We start from the raw sequence: 14,707 nt of genomic DNA, 5'->3' as shown, positions 1-14,707 counted from the left end.
CATTGGAAATTGTGGGTAATGCCATAAGACAACAAAATAAGAGGCATACAGATGGGAAAGGAAGAAATAAAACTTTCTTTGTTCATACAGGCATGATTGCCTAAGGAGAAAATTCTAAAGAACTCCCAAAACTATTAAGTATTTGTAGCAAAGTTGGAGGATAGAAGCTTAAATAGAATGAATTCGTTTTTTCATTATGTAGTTGTGTTATTTGTCCTTTTATTGTTGAGTTGTAAAGAGTTTTTTACATATTCTGTGTAGCAGTCCCTAATTTCGTGCATTGTTAGCCAATATTTTTCTCCCATTTGTGGGTTGTCATTTTATTGTCTTTGTACTTGGTAGCAAAAGAGTTTTTCATTCTATGAAGTCTAATTTGTTTTTTCTTTTGTTGCTGGTATTTTTGGTACTTTATCTAAAAGGGCTTTGTCTATCCCCAGGGCATGAAGATCCACTCTTGTATTTTCTTTAAGTAATGGCTTTTAAATGTAGACCTGTGATCCATTTTCAATTAGTTTTTGTATATGGTGTGAGGAAAGGAATAGTTTTGATTGCTTTGCATACAGATATTCAGTTGTCTCAGCATCATTTCTTGAAAAGGTGATTTTTCTTTTTTCTTTTCTTTTTTTTTTGAGAAGGAGTCTCACTCTGTCACCCAGGCTAGAGGGCAGTAGTGCAATCTTGGCTCACTGCAACCTCTGCCCCCTGGGTTCAAGCTAGTCTCCTGCCTAAGCCTCCCAAGTAGCTGGGATTACAGGCATGCACCACTACACTCAGCTAACTTTTTTGTATTTTTAATAGAGACCAGGTTTCACCATATTGGCCAGGCTGGTCTCAAACTCCTGACCTTGTGATCTGCCTGCCTCAGCCTCCCAAAGTGCTAGGATTACAGGCGTGAGCTACTGCGCCCAGCTGAAAAGGTGATTTTTCAACATTAAATTGTCTTGGCATCATTGTTGAAAATTAACTGAACATAATATATAGTAGTGTTTATTTATGAACTCTCAATTTTATTTCATATGTTTACCTCTATGCCAATATCATACCATCTTGATTATTACAATTTTGTAGCAAATTTTCAAATTGAGACATGTGTGTCTTCTAACTTTCTACTTCTTTTTTAAGATTGTTTTGATTATATTTAGTTCCCTAAATTTCCACATGAAATTTTAGACCAGCTTATTAATTTCTTCAAAAAGGCAAATGAGATTTTGGTAGGGATTGTGTTGAATTTAGATATTAATTTGGCAATTATTGCCATCTTAACCGTATGAATGCTGTTCAGTGCCTTTCCATTTATTTAGGCTGTCTTTAATTTCTTCCATCATTGTTTTGTGGTTTTCAGACTATAAGCTCTGTATTTCCTGAAAGTTATAAGTATTTTATTCTTTTTGATGCTATTGTAAATGGGATTTATTTATTTATTTGAGACAGAGTTTTGCTCTTAACTGCCCAGGGTGGAGTGCGATGGTGCGATCTTGGCTCACTGCAACCTCTTCTTCTGTGATTCAAGTGATACTGCTGTCTCAGCCTCTCAAGTAGCTGGGACTATAGGCACATGCCACCACGACTGGCTAACTTTTTTGTATTTTTAGTAGAGACTGGGTTTCACCATGTTGGCCGGGCTGGTCTCAACCTCCTGACATCAGGTGATCCACCCACCTCGGCATCCCAAAGTGCTGGGATTACAGGCTTGAGCCATTATGCCTGGTTGGAATTCTTTTTAAATTTTCATTTATGATTGTTTGTTGTTAGTGAACTTGCACCCTGCAACATTGTTGAACTCTTTTATTAGTTTTAATAGTGTTTTAGCAGATTCTTTAAGATTTTCTATATGCACGAGCAGTCAACTGCAAATATAGTTTCACTTTTTTTTTTTTAATGTGAATTCCCCTTCCCCTTGCTTTTCTTGACTAGAATCTCCTGTATGATGTGTAACCAGCAAGAGGACATTCTTGTCTTCTTTTTGTTCTTAGAGTAAAATCATTGTACCTTTCTTTATTTAGTGTGATGTTAGTGGTGGACTTTTTGTAGATGCCTTTAATCAGGCTGAGGAAGTTTTAACTCTTTTCCTGGTTTGCTGATTGTTTTTGTAGAGACGATGGGCATTGGATTGTGTTAAATACTTTTTCTCTATATACTGAGATGATCACGTGGTTATTTCTTTTCTATTTAACGTGGTGTATTGATTGATTTTCAAATGATAAACTTTCATTACTAGGATAAATCCCACTTGATCATTGTATGTAATCCTTTTTTTATATTACTGGATGAAATTTGCTAGTATTTTGTTGAGGATTTGTAGGTCATGACACATGGATCTGTAGTTTTTTTCATGTCTGATTTTGGTACCAGGGTAGTATTGGGATCATAGAATGAGCTGGCAAGTGTTTCTTATTTTTTTGGAGTTTTTGAGTCATTGATAATTCTTTTTAAATGTTTGATAAAATTCTCCAGTGAACACATACGGACCTGGGTTTTGTTTTTGTTTTCGTAATGGGAAGTTTTCTTGTCTGTGTTTTGTCTTTTTTGAGACAGGGCCTCACTATATGCCCAGGCTGGAGTGCAGTGGTGCAGTCATGGCTCACTGCAGCCTAACTTCCCAGGCTCAGGCAGTTTTCCCACCTCAGCCTCCCAAGTAGCTGGAATACAGGCATATGCCACCACACCCAGCTAATTTTTTGTATTTTTTTTTTTTTGTAGAGATGGGGTTTCACCATGTTGTCTGGGCTGGTCTCAAACTCCTGAGTTGAAGTGATCTGCCTGCCTTGGCCTCCCAAAGTGGTAGGATTACAGGCATGAGCCACTGCATCCCACCTGTAATGGGGAGTTTTAAATTTACGACTTCAGTCTTTTTACTTGTATAGGTCTTTTCAGATTTTTCTTTTTCTTGTTGAATTGGTTTTAGTTGTTTTTGTTTTATGGATTTTTCCATTTTGTTGAAGTTAAATAATTTGTTGGCATACATTGTTCATGATATTCTTTGTAATTATTTTTATTTCTGTAAGAGTAGTAGTAATACATCTTTAATCCCTACATTTGGTAATTTGAATATTCTCTCTTTTTTTTTCAACGTCAGTCTATTTAGAGGTTTGTGTATTTTGTTGATCTTTTCCAGGAATCAGCTATTGTTTTTCTGTTCTCTAGTTCATTAATTTTTACTCTATAATCTTTCTGCTTTCCTGCCTTCTGCTTGCTTTGGGTTTGTATTGCTGCTCCTGTCCAAGTGTTTTAAGGTGGAAAATTAGTTTATTGATTTGAGATCTTTTTTAATATGGTTATTACAACTACAAATCTCTCGCTAAGAATTGCTTTATCTGTGTTCCATAAGTTTGAGTATGTCTTCATTTTTATCTCAAAGCATTTTTTCTGATTTCCCTTCTTTTTCTTCTTTGACTCTTTTTTTTTTTTTTAAACCTTGGAATGTGTTATATAATTTGTGCATTCTCAAAATTCCTTTGTCTTACTGATTTGTAATTTCCACTGTGGTCAGAGAATCATTTTAAATTTATTCTGGGGAATGTTTCATGTGTACTTTTGAAGAATACCTTACTCCATTGTTTTCGAGTGGAATGTTCTGTCTATATCTCTTAGATCTGGTTGCTTTAGAATGTCATCTGTATCTTCTGTTTCCATGTTTACATTGTGCCCAGTTGTCCTAACCATTATTGAAAATGGGATATTACAGTTTGCAGTAAGTATTGTAGACTTGTATATTTTTAATTTTAATTCTGTCAGTTTTTGCTAGACATACTTTGAGGCTCTGTTAGTAGTACATATGCTTAGAATTGTTATGTCTTCTTTATTGATTGACCCTTTTATTGTTATATTAATAAAATTCCCCTCTTTATCCTTAGGAAAATTTTTGTATTAAAGTGTATTTTATGTGATATTAGTATAGCTACTCCAGCCTAAAGGTGTCATGTGCCAGATCTGTCTTTCTGTTTTCAAATTTTCAACCTGTTTGTATCTATCTCTTATAGACAACAGATGTTTGGATTTTCACACTTTCAACAACCTGAGAATTGTTGCTTTTTGATTGGATTTTCAAATCATTCCCTTTTTCCTGTTATTATTGCTATACAGATGGTTCCTGACTTACAGTGGTTTGACTTATGATTTTTTTAACGTTTCAAGTTGAAAAATTTAAGTTTTTTAATTGGGTTTATTGGGTTGAAATCCCTTTGTATGTTCAGGATTTATAAAGGTTCAACTTAACTATTTTTTCTGACTTTACTGGAATGTATTCCCATTTTAAGTGGAAAAACAGTATTTTCAACTAATTTGACTATTATCAGGATGTAACTTGATCGTAAGTCAAGGAGCATCTGTAGTTGGATTTACCTCTGCCATTTTTGTTTGCCATTTTGGTCTCCTGCTTTTTTGGTGCTCTATTCCTTTTACTTCTGCTTTCTTTTACATGACATGAATGTATTTTATTTTATTATTTTTATAGGTTTTGAGGGTACAAGTGCAGTTTTGTTACCCAGACATGTCACATAGAGGTGAAGTCTGGGCTTTTAGTGTGGCCATCAGCAGAATAGTATACATTGCAGCCATCAAGTAATTTCTTACCCTTCACCCTCCTCCTCACCCCTCCAAGTCTCCAGTGTCTCTCATTCTACTCTCTATGTTATGTGTACACAACATGAAATGAATATGTTTTAGTACAACATTTTTTTAAAATTACTATGTCCCTTTGAAAATTTATTTACCTAGTGGTTGCTCTAGAACTTACCTAATAAGTCTTACCTTATCAAAATCTACTTCAGATTTGTACTCCTTAACTCTAGTAAAATACAGAAACATTACTTGTATATAGCTGTACTTCGTCTTCTCCATTTGTTATTTTTATATGTATTACATATATATTTAAAACCCAACAATACATTGTTATACAGGCTGAGCATCCCAAATCCGAAAATCTCAAATGCTCCAAAATCTGAAACTGAGTGCCAACAGGCTTAAAATGCTCAAAGAAAATGCTTGTTGGAGTAATTCAGATTTTAGATTTCTGGATTTGGGAAGCTCAACCAGTAAGTATAATGTAAACTTTCCAAAATTTAGAAAAAAATCTAAAGTCAGAAACACTTTTGATGACAAGCATTTCAGATAAGGGATACTCAATCTGTAATTGTTACTATATCATTTGATGTCTTTTTTTTTTTTTTTTTTTTTTTAAGTTCTGTGATATATGTGCAGAACGTGGAGATTTGTTATATAGGTATATGTGTGCCATGGTGGTTGACCCATCCTAAGTTTCCTCCCCTCGCCCCCAACCCCTCAACAGGCCCTAGTTGTGTGTTGTTCTCTTCCCTGTGTTCATGTGTTGATGCCTTTTAAAGAAGTTGAAAGATAGGAAGTATCTATTCATAGAGTTTGTTATACTAACCTTCTTATTCATCATTTCTGCTTCAATTTGTTTGTTCGTGTGGATTCAGAGTTACCATCTAGTGTAATTTCCTTACTCCAGCACAGATTTGTTCCTCAGTCTTTTTTTTGTCCCCTGAGATGGAGTCTCACTTTGTTGTCCAGGCTGGAGTGCAGTGGCACGATCTGGGCTCAGTGTAACCTCCAGCCTCCTAGGTTCAAGCAATTCTCCTGTCTCAGTCTCCTGAGTAGCTGGGATTACAGGCATGCACCACCACACCCAGATAATTTTTGTGTTTTTAGTAGAGACAGGGTTTTGCTGTGTTAGCCAGGCTGGTCTCAAACTGCTGACCACAGGTGATCTGCCTGCCTTGGCCTCCCAAAGTGCTGGGATTACAGGCATGAGCCACCACACCCAGCCACTCTATTTTTTTGCTTTATTCTTTTTTTTTTTTATTTGTTTACTTGTTTATCAGTGTATTTATTTTTTTGAAACAGGGTCTCTCTGAGTCATTGAGGCTGGAGTGCAGTGGTAGGATTGCAGCTCATTGCAGCCTCAACCTCCTGGACTCAAACAGTACTCCCAACTCAGCCTCCTGAGTAACTGAGACTATAGGTGTGCACCACTATGCCCAGCTGCTTAAACAAATTTTTTTTTTAGCGATGGGGTCTCAGTATGTTGCCTAAGCTGATCTTGAACTCCTAGGCTTAAGTGATTCTCCTGCTTCAGCCTCCCAAAGTGTTGGTATTACTGCGTGAGCCACCGTGCCTGGCCTGCCTTATTTGTTAAATATATGGCGTTTCTATATGTTATAGGTTCAACAGTACAGTTATAAACATTGACTTATACATATTTGCATATTAAATTGGGTAGGAAAAGAAAGGAGAGAAAATGTGCCTTTTTTACTCTCTCGTATCACTGCCTTTTCCCACAATAATTGTGGATTTGAACTAGTGTTTGGAATCTCTTGTTTTCACCCTAAAGAACTTCTTTTCTTTCTTTTATGGTTAGTCTACTGGCAATGGATTCTCAAGTTTTTTTGGTTTCTATTTGTTTTTTAATTTGAGGATTTTTAATTTTCACCCTCTGTTTTGCAAATAGTTCTGCTATTTTAGGTGACAGGTGATTAAAAAAAAATTTTTTTTCAGTACACTGAATACGTCACCCTGCCTCCTCCTCGCCTCTACTGTCTCTGATGAGAAGCCATATGTTAATCTTAGGACATTCCCTTGCATGTGAGGAATTGTATTTCTCTTGATGCTTTCAAGATTTTCTCTTCATCAACAAATTTGCATGATTTTGGCCTTTTTTTTTTTTTTTTTAAATGGAACGCTTCACGAACTTGCGTGTCATTCTTGTGTAGCTACTGTGCTAATCTTATTGGTATTGTCCCAGTTTTAGTATATGTGTTGCAAAGTGAGCATAGCCATTCATTTGTTTGAATATTTTTTCTGCTGCTTGATATTTCTCCACTTGTTCTGGTACTTCTGTTATGAATATATTGGTGTAGTTAATGGTGTTCCTCATTTTTTTTAGGGTTTCTTCTTTTTTCATCACTCTTATTTCTCGCTGTTCTTTAGATTACTTAATCTCTATTGATCCATCTTCAGGTCTACTCATTATTTTGCCAGCTACAACCTTTCCTTTCTTTCTTTCTTTTTTTTTTTTTTGAGATGGAGTTTCTCTCTTGTTGCCCAGGCTGGAGTGCAGTGGCACTATCTCGGCTCACTGCAACCTCTGCCTCCTGGGTTCAAGTGATTCTCTTGCCTCAGCTCCAGAGTAGCTGGGATTACAGACGCATGCACTACCACGCTCAGCTAATTTTTTTGTATTTTTAGTAGAGACGGGGTTTCACCATGTTGGTCATGCTGGTCTTGAACTCCTGACCTTAGGTGATTCGCCTCCCTCGGCCTCCCAAAGTGCTGGGATTTCGGGCATGAGCCACCCTGCCCAGCCCAATCTTTTGTTGAGTCATTCAAGTGAGTTTTCCATTGCAGTTATAATTTTTGAATCCAGAATTTTCATTGTATTCTTTTCTGTCTTCCTAGTGATATTTTTCTGTTTGATGAGGTGTCATCATACCTCCCTTTTCTAAGTAGTGTTTCCTTATGAACATATTTATTTTTATTTTTTATTTTGATACAGTCTCGCTCTGTCACCCAGGCTGGAGTTCAGAGGCATGATCTCAGTTCACTGCAACCTCCGCCTCCCAAGTTCAAGACATTCTCTTGCCTCAACCTCCAGAGTAGCTGGGATTACAAGTGCCTGCCACCATGCTCAGCTAATTTTTGTGTTTTTAGTAGAGATGAGGCTTCACCATGCTGGCCAGGTTGGTCTTGAACTCCTGACCTCAGGTGATCCATCTGCCTTGACCTCCCAAAGTACTGGGATTATAGGTGTGAGCCATCGTACCCGGTCTGAACATATTTATAATACCTGCTTTGAGGTCAGCTAAGTCTGATATCTGGATCTTCCCAAGGGCAGTTGCTGTAGCCTGCCGTTTTTCCTGTATATAGGTGACAGTCTCCTGTTTCTTTGTATGTCTTGTAATTTTTTAATTGAAGAGTAGACATTTTAGAGAATACTTTGTGCTTTCTCTAGATACTGGTTCCTCTGTTCTCTCTAGACTTGTTGTTGTTTCTTATTTAGGTGACTTGACTGTACTATTTGAGAGAAGCTTTTTCACTCCCATTGGATTCTCACTGATGTTGCTTGTCAGAGGGCTCCGCCTTGGAAATGCACACTGCCTTTAGGATGGCAGTGGTGTTAACAGTGCTGTCTTTGAATGTCTCTTTCTGTGATTGCTGTGTTAGCCTGTCTGCATCTGTTGGTGTTACACTTTGCTGATAGCCACTACTGATTGTTGACGTGGTGCTCTATTGTTTTCAACACTGTCCTGGACCATATGTTGCTCTTAGATTGCTCTTGTTAAATTTGGGTTCCTTCTAGAGGGTTGCCTTTGAGGCTTTGAGTTTGCTTTTTATGTTGCTATTCTGAAAGTCAACTCCTAGAAAATATAAATTTAAAAATCATTACTGTAGAAAACCTGTGTATGTATTTGTATGAGCGTTTCTGGTAGATAAGAACACATCTAATTGCCCTGGATGTCTCTTCTTAGCCATCTCTTTCCCTTGCTCTCTCCAGTAAACTTTCGTTTGGTCTGTGGTTTAGCTTGTTGCTGTTATAGAACTGCCACCCTCTTCTTAATTGGTTATCATTGAATTTCCATTCTTTTTGAGGGTGACCTCAGGCTTGCACTCACCCACACTCTGTTCTGAACAAAGTGAGTTTTCTGGAGGAGAATTTTGGAAGTCTCTGTCCTTACAGGTGGCCCTAGGTCAGAGTCCTGCTCCATTATTCTGAATCTGGAGGCTACAGCAGTGTTTTGCTTTTCTTTGGGTGGGTGATACTGTGCTTTATGATCAAAGATCTGGGTTGGGGCAGTAGTCTCTGGTCTTCTTGGTTTATTTTGGAATCTGTTCTCAATGAGCTAGGTGGGCATTGTACTCCACTATTCTCAGACTGCCATGACTGGGCTGGATATTTTCATTGGGGTGGTGGAGGAAGCTGGCTTAAGGCCTTTTGGCAGTTCTTTCCTAGAACTTGAAGCTGTGGGGGTTGAGGAGTGCTGGTGGCTTGCAGAAGATAGATGCACACACAGAGAGGTCTGGAGATCTGTAAAGGGGCCTCCATGAATGTTCAGCAAAGTGTTAATCAGCTCATGTATATGAGGAAATGAGTGAAATGAGTTTTGAAAAGAAGCAGAGGAAACAGTACACAGTACTCGCATAGGGCCTGGAAAAGGACTGATCCTGCCAGCCAGAGTGGAAAAATTCGTAATTCAGAGTACTGGGTAGAGTGTTTAGAAAGGTCTTTTCTCCGTGGTGAGGAGTAATGTTCCCCAAACTGAGCATTCCTCCAGATTTGCCTAACAAATAATAAAAGCAAGACCTGAAAGTGTCACATTGTTTCCAAGTGACTTAGTGTATCCTAGAACAAAGCACAAAAATACTTACAGGAAGTCAAAAGTACCCAGCATCCAACCAAGTAAAACTCTCAGTCTCCCATCCATTGAAATATTACCAGACTTACAGACATATGGGAAAACATGAGCTTTCTCAGAGAGACTAACCAGGAAATTGAAATGGACTCAGAATTGCCATAGATAGTAGAATTAACTGACAAGTTCTTTGAAAACAGTATTAAAACTGGGTTCTATATGTTCTAAAACTTAAGTAGAGACACGAAAGATTAAAAAAAAAAAAAACAACCCACACCAAAATTCAGTATAATAGAAAAGATAGAAATCAGATTTCTAGAAATGAAAACTGTAATGCTTGAGATGAAAAATACATGGCCAGCCATTGGTGTCTCACATCTGTAATCCCTGCACTTTGGGAGGCCAAGGCAGGTGGATCTCCTGAGCTCAGGAGTTTGAGACCAGTCTGGGCAACATGGTGAAACCTCATCTGTAGCAAAAATGCAACAACAAAAAAATTAGCTGGGTGTGTTGGTGCATGCCTTTGGTCCTAGCTACTTGGGAGGCTGAGGTGGGAGGATCACTTGAGCCTGGGAGGTGGATGTTTTAGTGAGCCGAGATTGCGCCTCTGCACTGCCCCTGGGTGACGGAGTGAGACCCTGTCTCCTCCCCTGCCCCGAAAAAAGAACACATAGAACAAGAACTGATGGCAGTTTAAACATTGCAGAAGAAAAAGATGAGTGAACTTAAACACACAGTAATAGAAGCCATCCAAATAAAACAGAGAAAAAGCATATTTGAAAAATAAGCAAGACCTTGGGCCAGGTGCGGTGACTCATGTCTGTAATCCCAGCACTTTGGGAGGCCAAGGCAGGTGGATCACGAGGTCAAGAGATCGAGACTATCTTGGCCAACATGGTGAAACCCTGTCTCTACTAAAAATAACAAAATTAGCCGGGCATGGTGGCAGGCGCCTGTAGTCCCAGCTACTTGGGAGGCTGAGGCGGGAGAATCACTTGAACATGGGAGGCAGAGGTTACAGTGAGCCGAGATGGCACCACTGCCCTCCAGCCTGGGGACAGAGTGAGACTGTGTCTCAAAAAAAGAAAAAAAAACAAGCCCCTGTGAGCTTTAGGGGAACTTCAAGTAGTCTCTAACACACATGGAATTGGAGGCTGTAAAAGGAAAGTGGGAAAAGAACAGAAAACATTATTTTGAGAATGATGAAAAAATTTCCAAATGTGATGGGAACCTACTGATCATCAAACCCTGAGCACAAGAGACATGAAGAAAACTACACCAAGCCTCATGAATCATAACCAGAATGCTCTAAATCAGTGTTAAAATGAAATCCTCAAAGCAGCCAGAGATAAAGGACATGTTTTATGGAGGAACAAAGGTAATGGTGATAGCAGATTTCTCCTTAAATGAGGCAACAGAGAAAATAGTAGAACATTATTTTTAGTTTTAAAAGCAAAAAAATTCAATGTAGAGTTGTATACTCCGTAAAAATAGCTATAAGAAACAGTGAAGAAATAAGGACGTTCCAGATAAACAAAGCTGAAAGATTTCCTCTCCAGCAAACCTGCACCACAAGAGGTGTTCTGATGTCTGATGGAAATCTGGATCTACCTAGGGGGCTGAAGGACAGGAAATGTTGACTACTTGGATATATAGACAAGATATTTTTCTTTATGTAAATCTGTAGAAAGGATACTCACTTTTTACAAAAATAACATCAAATGTATTGTGGGGTTTAAAATATATGACAATCATAGCCTAAAAAGGCTATGAAAAAGAAGTAAAGTATATACTATTGGAAGATCCATGTATGTACTATTACTGAAAAGTACACTGATTAAAGCTTTTATAAACATTGATGATCACAGAAAATATAAATGGTCTAAGACACCCCATTTAAAGGCAGATATTTCTGGATAAGATAAATAAAAATAAGATCCAATCATGCTGCCTATGAAGGAAACATGTTAGATTCAAAGACAAATAGTTAAAAAGAATGGGAAAATCTGGCAGCCCGATGAAGTAGCTTTCAGAACCAGGAATACCGGTGATGAAGAATTTTTTTCATATTGATAGAGATCAGTTCATCGAGAGGATTTAACAATCCTCAACTTTAGGTTAGTAACAGATTTACAAAATATTTGAGGCAAAATCTGATAGACCTGGAAGGATAAATAGATCCACAGTTATAATCAGAGGTTTTAGCATCCTTTTAATAATTGATAAAACAGGAAATGGAAAAGGAGCAAAGGTATAATAGACTTAACCCTAAATAACTTAATTGACATTTATAAAATATTCTTCTGCACCCTCCTCCCCACATAAAACAGTGGAATATACATTCTTTTCAAGGACAGATTAATGAATATATTAACAAAGGTAAATCACATTCTTGATTATAAAGCAAATCTTAATAAATGTAAAAGGATTGAAGTCATATATTTTCTCCCACGATAAGGGGTTTAAGTTTAGTTAAATTAAAAATCAATGACAGAAGTATCTATAAAATCCCTAATAGTTGGAAACTGAATATGCTTCTACATAATGGATGCTTCAAAGAAGAGTTTGAAGGGAGAATTAGGAAGTATTTTGAACTTTGGGTTATAACAGAATTTATGGGAAATTTACATATAGGAAATTTATAGGAAATATAAAATACATATAATACTCATTGATTTCATTGTTTTCCATTTTGATCCTTACTCCTTTTTTCTACTTACTTTTGGGTTTAATTTGCTTTTTTCTAGCTTTTTAAGGTGGAAGCACCTGAAGTCATTGATTTGAGATCTTTCTTATGCAACACAAATAAGCATTGTGTTTGTATTATGTACGTATATATCTACCATATGTAAATGCATATATGAAGTTTCTCATATATGGGATATAATGTATTATGTGTAATATATATTAATGTGTAAATTTCACATATAGGGAATTTCATATGTGCATGTATTTATGCATATATATATATATCTGCTATACACATGTATGAAGTTTAACTTGGATAAGAAGAAAGGTCTAAATCAATGGTCTTAGCTATTTCTACTTCGAGAATGTAGAAGACAAATCCATATGATAGTAGAAGAAAGGAAATAACAAAAAGCAAAACGGAGAACAATATAATCTGTAAAAACAGAAAAACAGTTGAGAAAATCAGTGAAACCAAAAGCTGTTTCATTGAGAAGATCGATAAAATGGATAAACTTCTAGGTGGAGCAGATTATCAATATCAAAAATAAGAATGATGAATCACTGAAGATTCTATAGATACTATGAAGGAAGTGAGGAAATACTATACCTGTAAGTTATCAATTTGACGATTTTGATGAAGTTTCTTTCGGATAAACAGCTACTACCACTTACTCCAAAACAAATAGATAACCTTTCCACAAAGAAAAACCCAGATCCCCAGATGCTTTAGTAGTGAATTCCAGCAAACGATTAATAGTACCACTTCTACACAAACTTTTCCAGAAAATTCAGGAAGAGGGAATACTTCCTAAATCATTCTTTGAGTCCAGCATTGCCCTAATAATAAAACCAGACAAAGACATGCAAGGAAAGAAAGCTATAGACCAGTGTCCTTCATGAACGTAAATTTGAAAACTCTAGGGATTGGAAACCAGTGGTGTGTAACAAGGTTATTAATACCTCATGACCAAGTGTGGTTAATCCCTGGCAGGCTTTTTCAACATTTGGAAAGCAGTCAGTATAATTCCCTGTGTCTAAGCCAACTTCATGGCTAGGTGACCTGTGCAGTCACATGTTGCTGCACTCTTGTAAGAAGGGATCCTATACTTGGCTTAATGCCCTGTTGTTGCCATGTTTAAGTTCTTCACAGTTTGATCTTTGAACTTGTGATTTGTGTATGAAGTCTGATGGACACTGGACTATGTGTGCAAGTAGACAGGATACTTGAGAGGCAGTGCCCTACTAAGCTGTTGGTCACTCCCAGTATGACTTGGGAGTGTCCTGGAATTGTGTGTGGGTGGCCAAGGCTATGATCTTTGTCTGCATTGGTTGCAGCAGCAGTAAACTCACGAACAGTTGCACCCTGGAGAGGACTCACAGTGTGAGACTAGCTTGCTGTGTCTCCCCTAAGCCTGTCCGTCTGACATTCTTAGGAAATACTAATTTTCTGGGCTGAATACTGGGACAGCAACCTCCAACTTTCAGGCAGTCATTATTGTCAGTAAAGTATTGGAATATAAAAGCATACTTGTGCACATTGTGTTAAGGCACACTAGGCAGTTACTAGAATTCTTTGGAGTGTAGATTCTCTGGTCTCAAGAACTGCTGCAACATTGCAAAGCAAATATCCACAGGCTTAGAAACAGGAATTTCATTGGATGGGAGAGAACATGATTTTCATATAAAATTTTGGATGAATCAAGTATTAACAAAGAACTCAATTAAAAAAAATTTATTTTTTTGCATTTGAAAATACAGCAATAAACTGCATAAACAGCTGTTTCCAATTATATGCAAATCATGAAGCCATTTTGGTTTCTTGTAAAAGATGTAGGAAATGTCAGAGGAAACATTAAAATGCCATTGTATAAATTTACATGAAAAATAGAATTCAGCTTTGTACAACACTAATATTGACGAAGAATTAATTTCAGAGAACTGCTACTCCAGTCTTTACATATACCAAAACTTGTATTTTTTTAACTTTTATTTTGCAATAATGTATCAGAAATTAGAAATTTAGCCCATATTGTCACAACGTATAAAGAACGAACAGGTTCCTAATGATTGCATCAGCTGAAAAATCAACCTTCTAAAAATTAAAAACTAGCAAAAATTACTTATCTTGCATTTGCCATGAATTTCAATTATATATTGAAAATGAAGTTGCTAAAAATATAAATTTTGATGACTTAATAAATGAATTTGCCAAAAGAGTGCCAGAAAATCTTACCATCAAGATATCATAGTAACAAACTATTAGTAATTATTGTATCATTTAAAGTTATTATAACAAAACTTTTTTGTTATTTGCAAATTTATGTTATATATATTACTATTATACCTATTACATTTTACAAGTAATAAAATATATTAAAAGAAAAACATAATTTATTTTACCTTTTACTATACTTTTTATACATTTTTAGTAACTGACCTCACATTTTTATTTTGCACTGTCCCCATCAATTATGTAGTCATCTCTGCCCTGTATTAAAAAGAAAAAAAATAGAAAAAAGTCAAACCCATATGACCATTTCAGTATATGCAGAGAAAGCATTTGACAAAATGTATTATCTATTTCTGATTAAAACTCTCAAATGAAGAATAGAAGATAACTTTCTTTAATCTGATAAAAGTCATCTATA

The 14,707-nt window shown here is 36.6% G+C and overlaps 1 protein-coding gene and 1 non-coding gene across 8 annotated transcripts in view; one reads left to right on the top strand and one right to left on the bottom strand.

The window, feature by feature from the left end:
- LOC112631942 (zinc finger protein 33A) overlaps window positions 1–14,707 on the top strand; it is a 50,095-nt gene that overhangs the window by 30,476 nt on the left and 4,912 nt on the right. The gene's annotated exons all lie outside the window — the stretch shown is intronic.
- Window positions 6,687–6,792, bottom strand: LOC112632253. Its single transcript, XR_003121318.1, has one exon. It is a non-coding gene; the product is annotated as a U6 spliceosomal RNA (small nuclear RNA).

Source organism: Theropithecus gelada, chromosome 9 (genome assembly GCF_003255815.1).
Source record: "Theropithecus gelada isolate Dixy chromosome 9, Tgel_1.0, whole genome shotgun sequence".
Taxonomy (NCBI): domain Eukaryota; kingdom Metazoa; phylum Chordata; class Mammalia; order Primates; family Cercopithecidae; genus Theropithecus; species Theropithecus gelada.
This window is presented reverse-complemented; position numbering and strand designations above follow the sequence as displayed.